The 5,348-nt window shown below is 40.8% G+C and overlaps 1 non-coding gene across 1 annotated transcript; it reads right to left on the minus strand.

Moving 5' to 3' along the window:
- Positions 1–3,928: 3,928 nt before the first annotated feature.
- On the minus strand, positions 3,929–4,035 carry LOC141593599 (small nucleolar RNA R71). Its single transcript, XR_012521673.1, has one exon. It is a non-coding gene; the product is annotated as a small nucleolar RNA R71 (small nucleolar RNA).
- Positions 4,036–5,348: the final 1,313 nt, after the last annotated feature.

The following is a 5,348-nucleotide window of genomic DNA, read 5'->3' on the forward strand; positions in this document are numbered from 1 at the left end:
CAAAGTCATCCTTGGTTCTACATACCATGCCGGATTTTAACCCGGGTACGATGATGAGTACCGACTAATTACATTCAAATGGACTTAAGACAATTAGTCCATAACCATTTTCAAAACTATTCATGTCAAGTTTGTTAAATCGAACCCGACACCGAATATTTTCAAAATAATGATGATTATTCGAGTCTAGTTCTTCAAGTCAACAAATGCGGTCTAAACGACCCCTTCAAATCAAACCGGGTTCAAATACCCATTTTCAATACGTTTTATAACGTTTTCTAAAAGGTCAGAACACGGCACATAAACCGTGTGGTAACCCGCGCCTAAACAGGCGTTCCATTTCTCATTTTCAAAACCAGAGGGAGGCCCTTTACACCGTCGGCTGGCTCGCGCCTCATATAGCCGTCTGGTACAAGGCATGTTCCCTTCCAGCATTAGTCTAGGACGATCCCGACTCCGGTTAGCCCGGATATAGGACGGATCAGATGACTATTCAAAACCATATTTGCAAAATGCCTTACTAAGACAAATGGATCATGTGATGCAACCTAAACCTAATACGGTAAATGGATGTTTAATTTCCGTCTTGCATGCAAATCAATCATTAATCCAACTCGACATCTTATACTTGATACTTGGATTAAATCAACCGACTTAGAAAGCTCTCACATGTTAGGTTTAAATCATTGGATGCGCATTCATGCATTTAAACCGTTTTATCAACTTTTATATTCAACCAACCAAGATCGATCAGCAGAGGCCGCTAAACGCGGGCGGGATTGGGTGTCTGATTAAAGGGATTCCCAATACGTACCTTCACCTCTTACTCATAAACTTTGGTTAGTGGACGACCTTATCCAGGGCGTACGAGAGTCATTTTAGAGATAGGATGCTAAAGAGGGACGATTTCCTTATCTTTAGTACCTATGTCAAACGCTGCTTTGTGCTTCGATTTGACCGAGGTATAAAGTGGATTTTGAATGGGTTCCAGGCATCCCACAAATGCTTGGTGGCGACTCCGAACATCTCTAATCGTTTCGAGACCCTTACCGAGACGAAAGCGGCCGATCTAAAACGATCAGGTCGAAAGCATTTTTACGCCGTCGAGCGTGGCTTTCAAAAAAGAACGATGTACGCCCACAGATCGAAGTGGGCTCGCAGGTGGGCCATGTCCACAGATTGGCGACTCCGCTGGGGAAAATTAGAACACTTACGTCTTTGTGATCCCTAGATGGTGAGACTCGAACGAGGACTTGGTTGGAATGCATTAAGTGATATTACGGTCACGGTCGGGTTCCTTGTCCGGGCCCACAACCTAACCCTTTTCGACCTATTGGCTCGTCTCGTCGGCGTGAGTTTTCTCATCCCCGCGTTTCGAATCCCGATTGAGTCAAGCATACCATTGACGTTACACATTTCTGTTTTGTCAAAGAGCTTTCATCACCTTCGAGCACGAGGCTAGGTGATGTGACCATAATTGGCGCATATTTAGCCCCCGAATTAGCCTTGTTCCCATGCATTTTAGTGCCTATTTGGGTCATTTCTTATCTTTAGTTCTTTGTTTTGCATATTCTTTGAGATTTTGATCCCTTGGTAGGAAAGGAGTAAGAATCTTGCATTTTCATGGCAAAACGAGACTAAATTGATCGAATTCAATGACCAAGCATCAAGGAGAGACGAGATTAGAAGGCCTTTGTACATATTATAGTAGAAGAGCAAAGTTGAGAAAGGATCCTTGAGTCCCCAAGGAAATCCCCAAGGAATTTGTGAAGAAAAGGGAAGAAAATAAGAAGATTTGTTGCTGACTGACAATCCGAGCGGATTGTCACCAATCTGTCCGTCCCGCAGCAGCACAATCCGAGCGACTTTGCCATAATCCGCTCGGATTCCACCTCCACAATCCGACCGGATTCCTCTGAATCCGCTCGGATTCCAACGCCAGAATCCGCCCGTCCCGACCTTATTCCGCCCGGATTGCAGCATAGCACGGATTGTCTTCTCCAAGCTACGAAGAAAGAAGCCCTTCTCTCGTAAAATACCGGCTCCTCCTTGCTCAATCTAAAAAGTGTAATTACTAGTTTAGCCCTTAGTTAACCCTAATGCATCCTCCCTAACTTCCACTATAAATACCCCATTAGTCTAATTAGAGCAGCATATTCTTCTTATCAATAATTAGTATAGTTAATATCAATCAAATCTCTCTTTAATATTGTAATCAAGTATTAATCAAGTTTTAATCCAAGTTTTAGTTCTTTAATCTCTCTTTTGTTCATCCTTTATTTTGGGTAATTGAAGATTATTTGGGTTATTGTTGGGAGATTCACAACCTTTCAATCAAGCATTCAAGTACTTCTTTTATCTTTGCTTTATTATTGGAATCATTAGTAGGTATAATCTCTTAATCCCTTTTAATTATTGTTAATTACTTTCATTTATTCATCATGTTTCATATTGTTGGTATGATTGACAACCTTGCTAGCATGATCAACATGATAATGAGTGAGTAGTCTCTTAGCTAGGGTTAATGGGTGATTTGGGGAAACCAACATGGGGAATGATTCATGCTTAAATTAATATGCTTTCATGTTTTATTTGGTTGCTTGTTTTGATCTCAACTCATGCACATGTTATATTTGATGAAATGCTAAGCCTATGAATCCTTGCATTTACTATCATCTTCTATCTTTTCAATGAGACTTGTAAGACATAACCCAACTCGAGTCTCATTAGACCATGCATGTTGTTGAGTAGGGAAGATTAAGTCGACTTGTAGGTGTTGTACAATCTAATCGATTCGGCTCCGGGACCCAAACTTTCCTAGGATTGTAAGATATAACCCAACTCAATCCATCACAACAATAATTGCTTGCTTATAATTTGAGAACATGTTTGTATGATCATATCCCATGATTCCCCTATGATCCCATGACACCCTAGTGCCTTTAATCAATTGTTTACACCCCTTTAATTCATCTTGTTTGTTTATTTTCATTGCTATTTTAGTTTAGTGACCTTCTACATCAACCCAATTTTTGACACCCCTTAGACACCACTAGTTGCAATAGAATTCTCATTTCAATACCCGTCCATTGGGATCCGACCTTTACTTGCCTCTTTACTAATTGTAGAGTTGTTTGTGAAGCTATAAATTGTGTATTGATTCGACCGTAACCCAACGACCACATCTTAATTTGTGAACACTGAGCGGCCTCGCATCAAAAATGGCGCCGTTGCCGGGGACGGTGTTTGTTTGATTTAGATTTCTTTTTATTGTTATTAGTTGTGTCTTTCTTCGCCTTGAGGAAGTAAAACTCCTCAAGGTTTGTTCTAATTGTTTTCGAGTTGTTTGATATTTTGCATGTCTAGAAGGTTACAAGGTGATTTGTTACCTTTTGACCGTGAAATCGAAAGAACCTTGACGAAAAATAGGAGACTTGTTAGGAGGAATTTAAGAGGTATTAGTGAAGTTGTTCAACCCACTAGTGAGTTTGTCAATCCTTTCGCAATAGAAGGAGAAGAGAACCCATTACACAATACCCCACAAAATCCACCTACAATGCCTAAATTCTCGTCGCACTCCGTACCCACCGAGGAGAATCTACCAAATGGTACTCCTACACCGCAACATCTAACCGGAAATTTTATTGCCATGTCCGCCTTCATCCAATTAGTTGAGAGGAGCCAATTTGGGGGGATGCCTAGTGAGGACCCTCATTCTCATATGGAAACCTTTTGCGACTATTGTGATGCTATCTCTCAAACGGGCGTGACTCAAGACCAAATTAGATGGGTCTTATTTCCTTTTTCCTTAATCGGCACCGCGAAGCAATGGTTGAAGGGCCTTGATAAGGCCACCCTTGGAATATATTCTTGGAAGAAGTTGGCTCTAGCTTTCTACAAAAAATTCTACCCACCGGAAAAGACTAACATGCTAAGAGCTCAAATTACGGGTTTTAAGCAAAGGGATGAAGAGTCTTTGTATGAAGCTTGGGAGCGGTTCAAGGGAATTTGTCGCTCATGTCCTCACCATGGACTTAGCGAATGGTTTTTGGTGCAACAATTTTGGAATGGTTTATATGAAGATTCTAGGAACATTCTCAATATGGGATCAAATGGAATGTTCACCGAAGTTGATGACAATCAAACATGGAACAAGATTGAGGAAATGGCAGTCCATAACTCACAATATAGTAGACCTCGCAAGGCTACTAGAGGAGGAAAGCATGAAGTGGACTCCGTTACTCAATTGGGTGCTCAACTTAGTGCTCACATTGACACAATCAACTTGAAGTTTGAACAAGCTATGGCTAGACTTGAGGAAAACTCAAAATCATCAAAGCATCATGTTAATGCCATGACGGCATCCTCATCAATCCCAAGTGGGATATGTGAGAATTGTGGAACTTTGGGACATGACCAAGGTGAATGTAGTGGAACAAATGAACAAGTGAATGCTTTCCAAGCATACAAGAGTGGTACCCCTTATTCCAACTTTTACAATGAAAACACCAAATTCCATCCAAATCTCTCATACAAAAGCCAAAATGTTCAAAACCCTCAAACAACATACACTCCACCACCCATGAGAAACCAAAATCAAAGACCCTTTTACAATCAAAACCAAGGTTACCAAAATCAAAATCCATACAATCACCAAAATGACCAAGGTTTTGATGTCCAAAAAGCGGTCCTCCAAATGCAAAAGAATCAACAAGAATTTTTCACTCAAATGCAAAAAGATAGCCAAGCAAAGGAAACCACCATCAACAACATTCTAGCTGACACCAAGATGTTGGAAACACAATTGACTCAACTAGCATCTTCAAGCTCACAAAGACAAAAGGGGCAATTACCACCTCAAAGTAATCCCCCTAGACATGAAACGGTTAGTGCCATTCACTTGAGAAGTGGTACAAGGTATGAAGCACCGAAGAAGCAAGTTGAGGATGAAGTTGTGGAAGCTAGTGAAAAGGAAGAAATTGTGCAAAAATCCAAAGATGGAGAATCGTCAAAAGAAGAAAGTTCAAAGAAAAATGAAGACAAGTCCAAGGAGAAGGAGCCCATTGTGATTAGACTCCCTTTTCCAAGTCGTCAAGCCAAGCCCAAATTTGATGATCAACTTGGAAAATTCATTGAAATTGTGAAGAATTTGGAAGTCTCAATTCCTTTCACGGAATTAATCAATCACGTGCCGGCCTATGCGAAATACATGAAAGATATCCTCACAAAGAAGAAGTCGATCCGGAAGCTTGAGACTATCGCCTTCACTAAGGTGAGTAGTGCAATACTTCAAGGGAGTTCACCTCGAAAGTTAAAGGATCCGGGAAGCTTATCAATACCGTGTACCA

This window comes from Silene latifolia, chromosome 7, assembly GCF_048544455.1.
Source record: "Silene latifolia isolate original U9 population chromosome 7, ASM4854445v1, whole genome shotgun sequence".
Classification (NCBI taxonomy): domain Eukaryota; kingdom Viridiplantae; phylum Streptophyta; class Magnoliopsida; order Caryophyllales; family Caryophyllaceae; genus Silene; species Silene latifolia.